Genomic DNA, 18,048 nt, shown 5'->3' with positions numbered 1-18,048 from the left:
GTCTGACCCTGTGCCTCATGGGAACAGTCCAGCCCGAACTGCCAAGCCATGCTTTCCCTGGACCGGAAACTAGCTTCCTAGGACCGGTTTCTGGCATTTCAGCCGTCTTCAGCCAGGCTTGCTTGAATACAGTGGCAAAGTGAGCAAGGGACTCACGGCTGAGCATACCCTGCCAACTTATGGCAGCCAAAGCAGTACGAAAGGGGGTGGTGATTGACGGAGCATCTGAACCAATCAAACACTCACACCCAGTCACCAGATCTGGGTTTAATCCATCACCGTTCTTTAGCCCACTCTGCCACCCCAGGTCAGACATGGCTATATGCAAATCAGTCTTGACCCTGTGCCTCATGGGAACAGTCCAGCCCGAACTGCCAAGCCAGCGGCATCTCTTTTTGTTGGATCATTGGAGCCGCTGATGTAAAATTTGTAATAGATTGGACTTGGATACAGATGGATTAATGGAGTGATTCATTTAATTCCTGTTCATTTGTAAGGTTTTGTTCAATTGTTTTTTTAATGCTGAACAGTACCCTAACTTTATAAATCTAAAAATAATCATTTTTCTATGAAACATATTTCCTGTGTATCTCTTCTTTTTTACATTGGTTGTGATACATTTTTGAGTCCTAAATACTGTGACACAAAGAATTACAAACAGATGCCAATTAGGTTGGATAGACCATAACTTACAACAAGAAATACAGGTCTACAATCTGTGATTAGTTTCTAACAAACAAGGGTTTATTGGGTCACCCACTTTCTTTGAATACAATAGTAATGAGACACCTGATAATGCAATGAACATATTTTCAAGTCAGACTTTTTAAAAGATGGTGAGTTTCTGCCATTGGACCCAGTATGCGATCTGCCGTTGAACTAGATTACAGATACTTTCCATTGAGGCCAGCGAGTAACACGGGTGGAACTTAAGCACAACGTTGAGACACTAAAAACCCTGGGAAACCAAGAATTCAAAAGTCAAAATGAAAAGATACAGGACTGTACTATATCTTTATTGTTAAGGACTCTTCCAGCCACAAACTGAGGGCCATACTATCAAGAAAGGGCGATGCATTATCGCCGCTTGTATCGGCAGGAAACTGCCGCTAAAGCGGCGATAATGGGCTTGATAATATGCCCTTGTGAATTCCCATAGCAGCCCAGGTTCTGGTGTTAACCTGGGCTGCTATGGGAATTCACAAGGGCATACTTTCCAGTCCATTATCACCACTTTAGCGGCAGTTTCCTGCCGATACAAGCGGCGATAATGCATCGCCCTTTCTTGATAATATGGCCCTAATATCTTAGGTATCTCTCATTTGATATTCTCTATCCCTCGAGCCCCCTGCAACAATTACCCAGTTATCGCAAACGAGAACCCCAGGGTGCACGAAACATAGTGAAGGTGAAGGGAACCATGAGGGTCCCACTACCTATCACTTCTCTTCTTCTTTCAACAGAAACTCCCAAGTACAACATTCATAAATAATGTCATTTTAAACAAGACCTCATGCAGGAGAAATGGGGGGGTCATAGAGATTATTTGCGTAATATTAGGGAGCTGCTGCTGTTACAATACTGAAAACACCACAGTATCCCTGAACATTAGATGTAAACACATTTAGGGCCTTATATACAAGAGTTTGCCATAGGCAGCGCTGCAGGCCTTCCTGCTGGGCTGTCCGAGGGCAAAAGAAAAGAGCAGAAATCCATCATATTTATCAGATACGGCACATTCCTGTCATTTTCCTCCTCGTTGGCGCACAATGGGCTTCCGTGCGCCAACACAGGCACCTTTGCACCATGGCGCACGGGTGCCTGCGTTGCATGGTAGATTGTATTTGTGCAGGAAGGTTTTACTGCACAAAAACAATCACAAGAGGCGTTTTCCTCTTTCTGTGTGTCACAATGCAGCACACATAGAAAAAGGAAAAATGAGGAGAAATAAAGATATTTCTCCTCGTTGTGTCTCCCTTACGCCTCCCCTGGGCGGCGTACATTTTTGGCACTGCCTCAAAGCTACGATTCCTCGAAACCTGGGGCAGTGTCAAAAAGACATGGGTGTTGCTGGGCACGCCCCCAGCAACACCCATTGCACACCCCTTTAATGCAGAAAAGTGCAATATAGTGACTGATATTTACAAGACTGCATTAGGCTGCGCAAAGAGGCTCAGTGCAGCCTGATAACTATGGAGCAGGCCACTGCGCCACCGGATTATCGCAAAAAGTGGCGTTCTGATGGCACCGCCACATTGTAAATGAGGCCCTGGTGGCTCAGTGGACTAATGCATCCATTGCAGGGGCCTGTGTTCGATCTCATGGTCACAGGTTTCAAATCCCAGCGGGTCCACTCAGCCTTTCATCCATCTGAGGTCGATAAAATGAGTACCATTGAGTTGGGTAACAACAAACATCTGTTATTCAGCGCCAAGAGACCTCTAGGTGAACGTGCACTTTACAAAGACACATGTTATGTTATATGTTTTATGTTACGTTTAGAATATAGCGGCGTGTGCATTGCCAGGGACCTGGCCAAAGAGGGCATGAAAGAGCGGGAATTGGATCATAAATGCAAAGCTGTTCCAAAGGGAGGCCCCCGAAAATATCTTTGGCCCCGGGCCCCAAAATTCTTTAGAGTCCCTGGTCCTTCTCGTTAAATCACGCGCCTTGTGCCGAGAAATACAATTTATGTTTTTATTTGCATCGCGCGCTATTTGACACGACGATCAAAGCAAAGTGGTTTCCCTGTGACTGTCAAAAAATGTGTTTATCTCTCGCCCTGGGATTGCCAAATTTTCAGTGCATCGCCCTTTGTACTATATTCAGACATCTTTTTACATCAGCCCCCCTTAATATTATCTTGTAAGACGTCACCCGCGGGCGTCTTACAGAAGTAAATGGGGCGTGAGTCTCAGCCAATCAGAAGGCTCCGTTTAATTGCCCAGCAGGGGCTGTGATAGCCAGACGTGTGTGGCTCTGAAGTGACAAATGGCGGCCGTTCATTAGTCTTTGGCGATCAGAAGACGCGGATGTATTTCAGTTTCTGGTCCCCTGTGATAGGAAGGGGCCCGAGGCGGCCATGCCTCTGACAGCAGGTGATGTGCAGCGCCTAGAGCTGACAGCTCCTCTCAGCTGCTCCTCACGCCCCTCCCCCACCACTCTGAGGGGGGGGGTCGGGGGTAGTGTGTCTGAGAGGCCTGGGCAGAGGCGCAACTAGAGCCACAAATTCGGGGGGGGGGCGCTAAGAAAAAATTTCGGGGGGGGGGGGGCTGAAACTTTAAGCAGTAGGTAGGGGGAACATCCTTTACAACGCGGTAATGACACCGCAGTGCCATTACAACGCGGGTTTCACAACGCAAGTCGTTACCACGACTTGCGCTGGAGGGCGCTCTAGGCTAAGGAATAGTGTAATTTACTATTCCAACACCTTCCCTACTGTACGTAGGCTGGAGTTCGAATAGTAAATCTTACTATTCCTAAATCCAGCACCCTACAGCGCAAGTCGTGGTAACGACTTGCGCTGTAAAACCTGCGTTGTGATGGTCTGCGGTGTTTTATACCGCGTTGTACCGTCATACATCCGTAGGTAGAGTGGCGCTGCAGGGGCTCTTAGAAGGGGCGAAACATCAACAAAGCCTCTTTAACATGCACATGGTCTTTTAAAGACCTGTGAAGTGCTCGGGTGCGGCTGTGTGTGCGCCCGGGAGCTGTCTGAGCCAGGGCTGCCACACACGAAGTGTGTCTTAAGTCTGTCTTAAATGTGTCTTAAATCTGTCTTAAGTCAAACTTAAGACAACATCCTAACTTTACTACTACTAAATGCCTTCTGTGAATACCAAAAGTAGTAAGTTTAGGATTTTGTCTTAAGTTAGTTGTGTGAATTGGGCCCCTTATTTTAAGATTTGTGCCCTGGGGGTGTGTAATGTGGGTCAGGGAGAGGATGTCGTGTGTGGAAGATGGGTTAATTAGAGGGTGTGGTGTGTGTAACACAAGTTAGTGCGAGGGTGTGGTGTGTGTAACACAAGTTAGTGCGAGGGTGTGGTGTGTGTAACACAAGTTAGTGCGAGGGTGTGGTGTGTGTAAGTGCCAGGGGAGAGGAGTTGGCCTAACGGCTAGGGCAGTTCACATCGAATCTGGGGAACTGGGTTTGAGTCTAGGCAACGAGGCTGAACATCCTGTGATCCTGGGCAAATCACTTACAGCCTGATTCTTGAAGCTAAATTGCACTCGCAAAGGGCAAGATTCTCAGAATCTTGCCTTTTGCGAGTGCAATTTTGGCATTTGGGATTCACAATCCCAAATGCAAAAATCGCTAATGAAGAATTAGCTAATATGCGAGAATTAGCATTTAAGGAATCTCTATTAGAGATTCCTTAAATGCTATTCATGACACTTTCAAAAATTGCGAATTTGCAAATTTGGGCCGCTATTTACCGAGAGGTCAGACCTCTCGGTAAATAGCAAAAACTTAGAAAAATGCTTTTAAAAGCATTTTTCTAAGTTGCATGTTGCACACACACATGTCCTTTGGACATGTGTGTGCGCAACACCTGTTCAAATGTGCATTTTAGGGGTGCTACAGGGTGTCCTTTGGACACCCCTGGCACTCTTAAAATCGCTATCTTATTTGCGAGTAGTAAATTGCTACTCGCAAACAAGGGATACTCCCCATTCATTCCTATGGGCCTTTTGGCCCATAGGAATGAATGGGGAGTTATTCCTTTTTTTGCGAGTAGCAATTTTCTACTCGCAAATAGAGAACATGTAGGAATCGCTATTTATTTAGCAATTCCTACATGAATACCGTTTTGCGTGTCCTCAATAGCGAGTCGCTATGATTCGCTATTAGGGCCACGCAAAACGGCCCGTACATGAATCAGGCTGTTAATCTCCCCGTGCCTAACCAAAAAAATGAATGTGTCCTCATGTAACGTAACTGGTGCTATGTAAAGCACTCTGATACCCGATTTGGGTCAAGTTCGCGCTATATAAAACTCTTAAAAAAAAAAAGACAGGTTAGTGAGAGGGTGGGGAATACAGGTTAGTAAGAGTGTGTGGTGTGTGTTTAAGATGGGTAAGTGAGATGGAATGGGGCGTGTAAGATGGGTTAGTGAGATGGAATGGGGTGTGTAAGACGGGTTAGTGAGATGGAATGGGGCGTGTAAGACGGGTTAGTGAGATGGAATGGGGCGTGTAAGACGGGTTAGTGAGATGGAATGGGGCGTGTAGGACGGGTTAGTGAGATGGAATGGGGCGTGTAAGACGGGTTAGTGAGATGGAATGGGGTGTGTAATATGGGTTAGTGAGATGGAATGGGGCGTGTAGGACGGGTTAGTGAGATGGAATGGGGCGTGTAAGACGGGTTAGTGAGATGGAATGGGGTGTGTAAGATGGGTTAGTGAGATGGAATGGGGCGTGTAGGACGGGTTAGTGAGATGGAATGGGGCGTGTAAGACGGGTTAGGGAGATGGAATGGGGTGTGTAAGACGGGTTAGTGAAATGGAATGGGGTGTGTAAGACGGGTTAGTGAGATGGAATGGGGCGTGTAAGACGGGTTAGTGAGATGGAATGGGGCCTGTAAGACGGATTAGTGAGATGGAATGGGGCGTGTAAGATGGGTTAGTGAGATGGAATGGGGCGTGTAAGACAGGTTAGTGAAATGGAATGGGGCGTGTAAGACGGGTTAGTGAGATGGAATGGGGCGTGTAAAACGGGTTAGTGAGATGGAATGGGGCGTGTATGACGGGTTAGTGAGATGGAATGGGGCGTGTAAGACGGGTTAGTGAGATGGAATGGGGCGTGTAAGACGGGTTAGTGAGATGGAATGGGGCGTGTAAGACGGGTTAGTGAGATGGAATGGGGCGTGTAAGACGGGTTAGTGAGATGGAATGGGGCGTGTAAGACGGGTTATTGAGATGGAATGGGGCGTGTAAGACGGGTTAGTGAGATGGAATGGGGCGTGTAAGACGGGTTAGTGAGATGGAATGGGGCGTGTAAGACGGGTTAGTGAAATGGAATGGGGTGTGTAAGACGGGTTAGTGAGATGGAATGGGGCGTGTAAGACGGGTTAGTGAGATGGAATGGGGCGTGTAAGACGGGTTAGTTAGATGGAATGGGGCGTGTAGGACGGGTTAGTGAGATGGAATGGGGCGTATAAGACGGGTTAGTGAGATGGAATGGGGCGTGTAAGACGGGTTAGTGAGATGGAATGGGGCGTGTAAGACGGGTTAGTGAGATGGAATGGGGCGTGTAAGACGGGTTAGTGAGATGGAATGGGGCGTGTAAGACGGGTTAGTTAGATGGAATGGGGCGTGTAGGACGGGTTAGTGAGATGGAATGGGGCGTATAAGACGGGTTAGTGAGATGGAATGGGGCGTGTAAGACGGGTTAGTGAGATGGAATCTGGCGTGTAAGATGGGTTAGTGAAATGGAATGGGGCGTGTAAGACGGGTTAGTGAGATGGAATGGGGCGTGTAAGACGGGTTAGTGAGATGGAATGGGGCGTGTAGGACGGGTTAGTGAGATGGAATGGGGCGTGTAAGACGGGTTAGTGAGATGGAATGGGGTGTGTAAGATGGGTTAGTGAGATGGAATGGGGCGTGTAGGACGGGTTAGTGAGATGGAATGGGGCGTGTAAGACGGGTTAGTGAGATGGAATGGGGTGTGTAAGATGGGTTAGTGAGATGGAATGGGGCGTGTAGGACGGGTTAGTGAGATGGAATGGGGCGTGTAAGACGGGTTAGTGAGATGGAATGGGGTGTGTAAGACGGGTTAGTGAAATGGAATGGGGCGTGTAAGACGGGTTAGTGAGATGGAATGGGGCGTGTAAGACGGGTTAGTGAGATGGAATGGGGCCTGTAAGACGGGTTAGTGAGATGGAATGGGGCGTGTAAGACGGGTTAGTGAGATGGAATGGGGCGTGTAGGACGGGTTAGTGAGATGGAATGGGGCGTGTAAGACGGGTTAGTGAGATGGAATGGGGTGTGTAAGACGGGTTAGTGAGATGGAATGGGGCGTGTAAGACAGGTTAGTGAAATGGAATGGGGCGTGTAAGACGGGTTAGTGAGATGGAATGGGGCGTGTAAAACGGGTTAGTGAGATGGAATGGGGCGTGTAAGACGGGTTAGTGAGATGGAATGGGGCGTGTAAGACGGGTTAGTGAGATGGAATGGGGCGTGTAAGACGGGTTAGTGAGATGGAATGGGGCGTGTAAGACGGGTTAGTGAGATGGAATGGGGCGTGTAAGACGGGTTAGTGAGATGGAATGGGGCGTGTAAGACGGGTTATTGAGATGGAATGGGGTGTGTAAGACGGGTTAGTGAGATGGAATGGGGTGTGTAAGACGGGTTAGTGAGATGGAATGGGGCGTGTAAGACGGGTTAGTGAAATGGAATGGGGTGTGTAAGACGGGTTAGTGAGATGGAATGGGGCGTGTAAGACGGGTTAGTGAGATGGAATGGGGTGTGTAAGACGGGTTAGTGAGATGGAATGGGGCGTGTAGGACGGGTTAGTGAGATGGAATGGGGCGTGTAAGACGGGTTAGTGAGATGGAATGGGGTGTGTAAGATGGGTTAGTGAGATGGAATGGGGCGTGTAGGACGGGTTAGTGAGATGGAATGGGGCGTGTAAGACGGGTTAGTGAGATGGAATGGGGTGTGTAAGATGGGTTAGTGAGATGGAATGGGGCGTGTAGGACGGGTTAGTGAGATGGAATGGGGCGTGTAAGACGGGTTAGTGAGATGGAATGGGGTGTGTAAGACGGGTTAGTGAAATGGAATGGGGCGTGTAAGACGGGTTAGTGAGATGGAATGGGGCGTGTAAGACGGGTTAGTGAGATGGAATGGGGCCTGTAAGACGGGTTAGTGAGATGGAATGGGGCGTGTAAGACGGGTTAGTGAGATGGAATGGGGCGTGTAGGACGGGTTAGTGAGATGGAATGGGGCGTGTAAGACGGGTTAGTGAGATGGAATGGGGTGTGTAAGACGGGTTAGTGAGATGGAATGGGGCGTGTAAGACAGGTTAGTGAAATGGAATGGGGCGTGTAAGACGGGTTAGTGAGATGGAATGGGGCGTGTAAAACGGGTTAGTGAGATGGAATGGGGCGTGTAAGACGGGTTAGTGAGATGGAATGGGGCGTGTAAGACGGGTTAGTGAGATGGAATGGGGCGTGTAAGACGGGTTAGTGAGATGGAATGGGGCGTGTAAGACGGGTTAGTGAGATGGAATGGGGCGTGTAAGACGGGTTAGTGAGATGGAATGGGGCGTGTAAGACGGGTTATTGAGATGGAATGGGGTGTGTAAGACGGGTTAGTGAGATGGAATGGGGTGTGTAAGACGGGTTAGTGAGATGGAATGGGGCGTGTAAGACGGGTTAGTGAAATGGAATGGGGTGTGTAAGACGGGTTAGTGAGATGGAATGGGGCGTGTAAGACGGGTTAGTGAGATGGAATGGGGCGTGTAAAATGGGTTAGTTAGATGGAATGGGGCGTGTAGGACGGGTTAGTGAGATGGAATGGGGCGTATAAGACGGGTTAGTGAGATGGAATGGGGCGTGTAAGACGGGTTAGTGAGATGGAATCTGGCGTGTAAGATGGGTTAGTGAAATGGAATGGGGTGTGTAAGACGGGTTAGTGAGATGGAATGGGGCGTGTAAGACGGGTTAGTGAGATGGAATGGGGCGTGTAAGACGGGTTAGTGAGATGGAATGGGGCGTGTAGGACGGGTTAGTGAGATGGAATGGGGCGTGTAAGACGGGTTAGTGAGATGGAATGGGGCGTGTAAGATGGGTTAGTGAGATGGAATGGGGCGTGTAAGACGGGTTAGTGAGATGGAATGGGGTGTGTAAGACGGGTTAGTGAGATGGAATGGGGCGTGTAAGACGGGTTAGTGAGATGGAATGGGGCGTGTAAGATGGGTTAGTTAGATGGAATGGGGCGTGTAGGACGGGTTAGTGAGATGGAATGGGGCGTATAAGACGGGTTAGTGAGATGGAATGGGGCGTGTAAGACGGGTTAGTGAGATGGAATCTGGCGTGTAAGATGGGTTAGTGAAATGGAATGGGGTGTGTAAGACGGGTTAGTGAGATGGAATGGGGCGTGTAAGACGGGTTAGTGAGATGGAATGGGGCGTGTAAGACGGGTTAGTGAGATGGAATGGGGCGTGTAGGACGGGTTAGTGAGATGGAATGGGGCGTGTAAGACGGGTTAGTGAGATGGAATGGGGCGTGTAGGACGGGTTAGTGAGATGGAATGGGGCGTGTAAGATGGGTTAGTGAAAGGGATGTGGTGTGAGTTAGGCGGGTTAGTGAGAGGGTGTGGTGTGTGTAAGATGAGTTAGTGAGGTGGTGTGGCATGTGGAAGGCAGGTTAGTGAGAGGGTGTGGTGTGAGTTAGACGGGTTAGTTAGAGGGTGTGGTGTGTGTAAGATGAGTTAGTGAGGTGGTGTGGCATGTGGAAGGCAGGTTAGTTAGAGGGTGTGGTGTGAGTAAGACAGGTTTGTGAGAAAGTCTGGTGTTCCATAAGCCAGTGCTAGTCCTTGGAGACGGGGGCTCACAGTGCAGGTAAATCCTTCTAGAGTGGGGCTGCACCCCCTATAGTAAGCTGTTCTTGGTGATGGAGGGCGCCCCAGTGTGAGGGCAGTCCTTACAGATGTGGACACTCCTAGTAGAGGTGTCAGCAGTGGTTATTTTCTGAAACAATTAAGTGCCGGGCCAAAGGTTTTGCTCACGTGCCAGCAGCCAGCGCCATCAAAGGGTGTGGTGCTGAATTCTAAGGCTGAGTAGTCTTTGTTCCACCTCATGCCTCTTTAATCCACCACCAGACATTCCCTGTCCATGTATCGCACTCTTGCAGGCTCCTGCCTCCTCCCTCCTCCCTTTGTGGTGGTTCTTCTGTGTTTCTCTTCTTCCATCTTTCCTCATTTTTTGTTTTTCTCACTCTTACTTTGGGCCAACGCTTTTCGAGTAAAAGTAAGCACTAGTCCCCAAAAAAGGGCCCACCTGCAATCACCGTCTCAAATCAAGTACTGGAGGTATTGCACCCATGGAGGTTGTGAGACTTGGTATTCGATAGTGCCAGCCGCGGGCTTCTGAGCAAAACTTTGTACCCCAGTACGTCCATCGCCACAGATGGCTTACTGCGAGGGGAGGGGTGTCCCTCTCCGTGAGGATTGCCCCCACTTCGCTGTGAGCACCCCAACTTCAAGCTCGCTTGGCGTGTCCCTCCATCTAATCGGGCGTCTCACACAGGGTGTTCCACATATCTCCGTGGACTCTCCGCTCACAGGGGCGCCCTTATCTCCAGGTGTGTCGCTGCATACAGCTACTGACTGAGGTTGCCATATGTGATAAGCATGGGCGTAAAATCCGTTCCGCTCGCGGATTTTGCGGATTTTCGACACATTCGCAATCCGCGAACTCTCGCAAATTTGCCAAAAATCCGCAAATCCGCACGCGGCGGATTTTTTTGCTTGGTGATACAATATTGCGGCGCGCGGCGTGGCGCGCGGCGTTCACTTTCCGTCATTCAGCGTTTGCCGAGTTGTTTTTCTCGATATTTTGCGAGTGCTGCGCCATTTTGGATCTTGCTGCGGAATCCCGCGGGAGTTTGGCGCCCGCGAATACGTAATCGCGGCTTGCCACCACCTTGCACAGCACGCATCGCGAGAGTTCGCAATTGCGAACATGTAGGTGCGGCGGGCAGGAACAATCTCGCACTCGCGAAATAGAGATTTTGCAATTCTGCACAAGAAATCCACCAGCAAACAGCATAAACCTTCAGAAAATGATGATTTTTATCAGAATCACTCCTCAGGTTGACATTTGCCTGCACTTTTTTTTGCAAGGAGTCCATTATTTGGGGGGGGGGAGGAAGGAAGTGCCCCACAGTCTCTAGCTTCCTGTTCCTGTCCAGCAGGCTCCTCCCAGTGCTTTCTTCATGTGCTGGTCACTTTCATTTGGACCTTGACTTGGAAGGATTACTTTTTGTGGGTGCTGATGGATATTTGGATTTGAGGCCTTTTAGACTTTCGTTGGATCACATTTGGATTAGAAATCAACTTTCACAAGTAAGTTTGTTTGGGGCATTACAGTTGCTGCAACTACAATTTTGGAACTTTTTCAGAACATTAAATAAAATATATTGTGGGTAGCCACAGTATCCAGTAGGACCAGGGTTGGTTATGGGTGCATGATACAACTGTTTTGTTGAATTTAAACATCATTGAGGCCATGGATGGGCTGGGATTGTGCTGATTTTTGTGTTTTTTGTCGATTTTTGGGGGCTGCTGTTGGGGCCTTTTGCCCAGGGGTAGTGGTGCATGGACTGAGTCTGCCTGTGGGGTCTCACTCTCTTTAATGTAAACATCCTGGATGGCATTGGATTGTGGTGATTTTTGTGTGTTTTTCGTTTTGTTTTGGGGTGTACTGTTGATGTGGACTGGCCATGTGGGTGGTGGTGGTGGCCATCTTGAGTGCTGGTACAGGCAACATGTGCTTGGGGTTCAAGGGCCCATTTTGAAGAGAGGCAGTGTCTGAGGCCTGCACCCATTTTGCCTAGCTTTCATCCATTATGCCCAGGGGTAGTGAGTGGTGCATGGGCCTAGTCTTTCTGTGGGGTGTCTTCTTGAATGTAAACACCATTGAGGCCATGGATGGGCTGGGATTGTGCAGAATTTTGTGTGTTTTTTGTCGTTTTTTTGGGGCTGCTGGTGGGGCCTTTTGCCCAGGGGTAGTGAGTGGTGCATGGGCCTAGTCTTTCTGTGGGGTGTCTTCTTGAATTTAAACACCATTGAGGCTATGGATGGGCTGGGATTGTGCAGAATTTTGTGTTTTTTGTCGGTTTTTTGGGGCTGCTGGTTGGGCCTTTTGCCCAGGGGTAGTGAGTGGTGCATGGGCCTAGTCTTTCTGTGGGGTGTCTTCTTGAATTTAAACACCATTGAGGCCATGGATGGGCTGGGATTGTGCCGAATTTTGTGTTTTTTGTCGTTTTTTTGGGGCTGCTGGTTGGGCCTTTTGCCCAGGGGTAGTGAGTGGTGCATGGGCCTAGTCTTTCTGTGGGGTGTCTTCTTGATTTTAAACACCATTGAGGCCATGGATGGGCTGGGATTGTGCTGAATTTTGTGGTTTTTGTCGATTTTTTTGGGGCTGCTGGTGGGGCCTTTTGCCCAGGGGTAGTGGTGCATGGACTGAGTCTGCCTGTGGGGTCTCACGCTCTTTAATGTAAACATCCTGGATGGCATTGGATTGTGGTGATTTTTGTGTGTTTTTCGTTTTTTTTTGGGGTGTACTGTTGATGTGGACTGGCCATGTGGGCGGTGGCCATCTTGAGTGCTGGTACAGGCAACATGTGCTTGGGGTTCAAGGGCCCATTTTGAAGAGAGGCAGTGTCTGAGGCCTGCACCCATTTTGCCTAGCTTTCATCCATTATGCCCAGGGGTAGTGAGTGGTGCATGGGCCTAGTCTTTCTGTGGGGTGTCTTCTTGAATGTAAACACCATTGAGGCCATGGATGGGCTGGGATTGTGCAGAATTTTGTGTGTTTTTTGTCGTTTTTTTGGGGCTGCTGGTGGGGCCTTTTGCCCAGGGGTAGTGAGTGGTGCATGGGCCTAGTCTTTCTGTGGGGTGTCTTCTTGAATTTAAACACCATTGAGGCTATGGATGGGCTGGGATTGTGCAGAATTTTGTGTTTTTTGTCGGTTTTTTGGGGCTGCTGGTTGGGCCTTTTGCCCAGGGGTAGTGAGTGGTGCATGGGCCTAGTCTTTCTGTGGGGTGTCTTCTTGAATTTAAACACCATTGAGGCCATGGATGGGCTGGGATTGTGCCGAATTTTGTGTTTTTTGTCGTTTTTTTGGGGCTGCTGGTTGGGCCTTTTGCCCAGGGGTAGTGAGTGGTGCATGGGCCTAGTCTTTCTGTGGGGTGTCTTCTTGATTTTAAACACCATTGAGGCCATGGATGGGCTGGGATTGTGCTGAATTTTGTGGTTTTTGTCGATTTTTTTGGGGCTGCTGGTGGGGCCTTTTGCCCAGGGGTAGTGGTGCATGGACTGAGTCTGCCTGTGGGGTCTCACGCTCTTTAATGTAAACATCCTGGATGGCATTGGATTGTGGTGATTTTTGTGTGTTTTTCGTTTTTTTTTGGGGTGTACTGTTGATGTGGACTGGCCATGTGGGCGGTGGCCATCTTGAGTGCTGGTACAGGCAACATGTGCTTGGGGTTCAAGGGCCCATTTTGAAGAGAGGCAGTGTCTGAGGCCTGCACCCATTTTGCCTAGCTTTCATCCATTATGCCCAGGGGTAGTGAGTGGTGCATGGGCCTAGTCTTTCTGTGGGGTGTCTTCTTGAATTTAAACACCATTGAGGCCATGGATGGGCTGGGATTGTGCAGACATTTGTGTGTTTTTTGTCGTTTTTTGTGGGCTGCTGGTGGGGCCTTTTGTTCAGGGGTAGTGAGTGGTGCATGGGCCTAGTCTTTCTGTGGGGTGTTTTCTTGATTTTAAACACCATTGAGGCCATGGATGGGCTGGGATTGTGCTGAATGTTGTGGTTTTTGTCGATTTTTTTGGGGCTGCTGGTGGGGCCTTTTGCCCAGGGGTAGTGGTGCATGGACTGAGTCTGCCTGTGGGGTCTCACTCTCTTTAATGTAAACATCCTGGATGGCATTGGATTGTGGTGATTTTTGTGTGTTTTTCTTTTTTTTGGGGGGTGTACTGTTGATGTGGACTGGCCATGTGGGTGGTGGTGGTGGCCATCTTGAGTGCTGGTACAGGCAACATGTGCTTGGGGTTCAAGGGCCCATTTTGAAGAGAGGCAGTGTCTGAGGCCTGCACCCATTTTGCCTAGCTTTCATCCATTATGCCCAGGGGTAGTGAGTGGTGCATGGGCCTAGTCTTTCTGTCGGGTGTCTTCTTGAATTTAAACACCATTGAGGCCATGGATGGGCTGGGATTGTGCAGAATTTTGTGTGTTTTTTGTCGTTTTTTTGGGGCTGCTGGTGGGGCCTTTTGCCCAGGGGTAGTGAGTGGTGCATGGGCCTAGTCTTTCTGTGGGGTGTCTTCTTGAATTTAAACACCATTGAGGCCATGGATGGGCTGGGATTGTGCAGAATTTTGTGGTTTTTGTCAATTTTTTTGGGGCTGCTGGTGGGGCCTTTTGCCCAGGGGTAGTGGTGCATGGACTGAGTCTGCCTGTGGGGTCTCACTCTCTTTAATGTAAACATCCTGGATGGCATTGGATTGTGGTGATTTTTGTGTGTTTTTTGTTTTTTTTGGGGTGTACTGTTGATGTGGACTGGCCATGTGGGTGGTGGTGGTGGCCATCTTGAGTGCTGGTACAGGCAACATGTGCTTGGGGTTCAAGGGGCCATTTTGAAGAGAGGCAGTGTCTGAGGCCTGCACCCATTTTGCCTAGCTTTCATCCATTATGCCCAGGGGTAGTGAGTGGTGCATGGGCATAGTCTTTCTGTGGGGTGTCTTCTTGAATTTAAACACCATTGAGGCCATGGATGGGCTGGGATTGTGCAGACATTTGTGTGTTTTTTGTCGTTTTTTGTGGGCTGCTGGTGGGGCCTTTTGTTCAGGGGTAGTGAGTGGTGCATGGGCCTAGTCTTTCTGTGGGGTGTTTTCTTGATTTTAAACACCATTGAGGCCATGGATGGGCTGGGATTGTGCTGAATGTTGTGTTTTTTGTCGATTTTTTTGGGGCTGCTGGTGGGGCCTTTTGCCCAGGGGTAGTGGTGCATGGACTGAGTCTGCCTGTGGGGTCTCAGTCTCTTTAATGTAAACATCCTGGATGGCATTGGATTGTGGTGATTTTTGTGTGTTTCTCATCAGCCCGGCTAGCTTGATTCCAGTGGTGTGGAGTGCCTGGGACTCACGTCTGAGCATCCCCAGTACACTTAGAGCGGTAATTGCAAACACAACAATGATGGACAGAATGTGGATCAATGTCACACATTCACCCCAGTCCAAAGATCTGGGCGCAAATCCATCATGAGAGGTGTTACCTCGAAACCGGGCCGGTCCTCGGATGCTTGTTTCCGTTCTGGGAAGGACATGGCTTTTGTAGTTCGGACTGGACTGTTCCCATGGGGCACAGGGTCAGTGCTGATTTGCATATCGCCATTGTCTAACCCGGGGTGGTGTGGAGTGGAAAAACGATGGATTTGGGCCCAGATCTTTGGACTGGGGTGAATGTGTGACATTGATCCACATTCTGTCCATCACTGTTGTGTTTGCAATTACCGCTCTAAGTGTACTGGGGATGCTCAGACGTGGGTCCCAGGCACTCCACACCACTGGAGTCAAGCTAGCAGGGCTGATGAGAGGTGTTACCTCGAAACCGGGCCGGTCCTCGGATGCTTGTTTCCGTTCTGGGAAGGACATGGCTTTTGTAGTTCGGACTGGACTGTTCCCATGGGGCACAGGGTCAGTGCTGATTTGCATATCGCCATTGTCTAACCCGGGGTGGTGTGGAGTGGAAAAACGATGGATTTGGGCCCAGATCTTTGGACTGGGGTGAATGTGTGACATTGATCCACATTCTGTCCATCACTGTTGTGTTTGCAATTACCGCTCTAAGTGTACTGGGGATGCTCAGACGTGAGTCCCAGGCACTCCACACCACTGGAGTCAAGCTAGCCGGGCTGATGAGAGGTGTTACCTCGAAACTGGGCCGGTCCTCGGATGCTTGTTTCCGTTCTGGGAAGGACATGGCTTTTGTAGTTCGGACTGGACTGTTCCCATGGGGCACAGGGTCAGTGCTGATTTGCATATCGCCATTGTCTAACCCAGGGTGGTGTGGAGTGGAAAAACGATGGATTTGGGCCCAGATCTTTGGACTGGGGTGAATGTGTGACATTGATCCACATTCTGTCCATCACTGTTGTGTTTGCAATTACCGCTCTAAGTGTACTGGGGATGCTCAGACGTGAGTCCCAGGCACTCCACACCACTGGAGTCAAGCTAGCCGGGCTGATGAGAGGTGTTACCTCGAAACCAGGCCGGTCCTCGGATGCTTGTTTCCGTTCTGGGAAGGACATGGCTTTTGTAGTTTGGACTGGACTGTTCCCATGGGGCACAGGGTCAGTGCTGATTTGCATATCGCCATTGTCTAACCCGGGGTGGTGTGGAGTGGAAAAACGATGGATTTGGGCCCAGATCTTTGGACTGGGGTGAATGTGTGACATTGATCCACATTCTGTCCATCACTGTTGTGTTTGCAATTACTCGCGGTGTGTGCAGCACAACGTCACGTGTGGCCACAGACAACTCTGCAACTTGTGCAACTGCGGCCTGCTGTTCAGAGTGACATCTGAAGAAGATGGCCCCAAAAAAAGTTCCCCGTAGCTCCTCTAGCAAGAAAGATGCCAGAAAGGAGCAGAAGAAGCAAGTAACCAAGCAGACTGGTGTGCCGCCCGCCACATTTTTTGGGAATAAAAAAAAAAGTACGCCTGCAGCAGCAGCAGGATCTGCTGGGGACCAAGCTGGGAGCAGCACCCCCGCTCCATTGGGCTCAGTGCCACCACCACCACGCCAACTTAGGTCCAAGCCCTTGAGTGCTGCAGAGGCCGCCAGTATAGTTGTTCAATCACCATCGACCAGTGATGTTGGCTCATCGCAAGAAAGTAGCAGCAATGTCCCTCAATCAACACAGGTTGTTGTAACTCATCTGACGAGTGTTGAACAACCACAGCCGCAACAACAATCACATGTGCAAGTACAAGCCCAAGTATATGTGGAAGGAGAGGCGGCGCAAGGAGAGGAGCAAGCAGAGGTGCAGGGAGGGTCACAACAAGTGGCCACAATAGTTGTTCCTCCAGTAGTAGGGGCACATCTGGAAATCGACAATCAAGTCGAGGTATCATTCGAGGAAGCCACTCCTCCTGATGATCATTCATTGTCTTCCACATCCCGAGCAAGCAAAAGATCAAGGGTGTTGGTGTCTACATCTTCTTCAAGCCCACCTCCTTTTGATGATATGGATCTTACTTGGGAACCAGCACCACTGCCGTCTGAGAGTGAGGTTGAGGAGGCACACCATGATCTGACAAAGGTAGCTAAGCGTAAAAGGAAGGTCGTCGAAAGTCTCATAGTTAAGGAGTGTGATGACGCTCAACAAGAAGTGGCGTATACTCCTGCTGCTGAAGACTCTCACGACGACGACGCAGTCATCATCACTAACGTCACTGAAGCCCCAGAAGGCATGCAGCAAACCGACATTTTGACCCTAGCCCGACAAGCTGCTGAGCGTGATGATGAAGTCGACGAGGAGGCAATGGGAACACCACAATCATTGATGTTAACTAGTACACCACAACCTACCGTTTCCATATTTCCTACTCGCCAGAAGGGACCTCCATCCACCTCGACCTCAATTAGTGGTGGTGAAAGTGCACAACGTAGTAAAGTTCAGCAATACACATCCTCCACTTCATCTGGCATTAGCAGCACGACCACCACCAGTATCGCCTCCTCCGGCCCCCACAGACATTTGAAGTCCGCAGTTTGGGACTTCTTTAGTGTTTGCCCAAAAAGGGAAAACATAGCCATTTGTAGCATTTGTAAGCTTGCAGTTAGTCGTGGTAAGCTTGGTACCAACTATGGGACTGGAGGCCAGAGAGGTCATCTTAAGAGACAGCACACTGTCCAATGGTTGGCGCACCTAAAGGAGATCAAGGAAGCCCGAATTGCAAGTCGAGAAAACGTTGATGTTCCATCTGATGATGATGAGGAGGAAGAAGTGTCACACACTTCACTTACACCCAGTACCCCTGTCAGCACACCCCCTGTGAGCCACACTAAGAGTGTGGGACAGAGTGAGACACCAATGCGAAAAAGTTCATCAGCGAGCGTAACTGGGTCGAAGAAGTCATCATCATCATCCCGTAAAATGGTCCAGGGCAACATTAAAACAATGTTGTTTTCGGACGCACCATATGACCGCAACCACCCAATGGTGTGTCTGTATAACACTAAGCTGGCTAAAATGCTAGCGCTGGGTCTTCTCCCTTTTTCTTTTGTAGAAGGGGTTGGTTTTCTAGAATTAGTGGCAGC

Source organism: Lissotriton helveticus, chromosome 9 (genome assembly GCF_964261635.1).
Source record: "Lissotriton helveticus chromosome 9, aLisHel1.1, whole genome shotgun sequence".
Taxonomy (NCBI): Eukaryota; Metazoa; Chordata; class Amphibia; order Caudata; family Salamandridae; genus Lissotriton; species Lissotriton helveticus.
The sequence above is the reverse complement of the archived record's forward strand: the minus strand, read 5'-3'. Positions refer to the sequence as shown.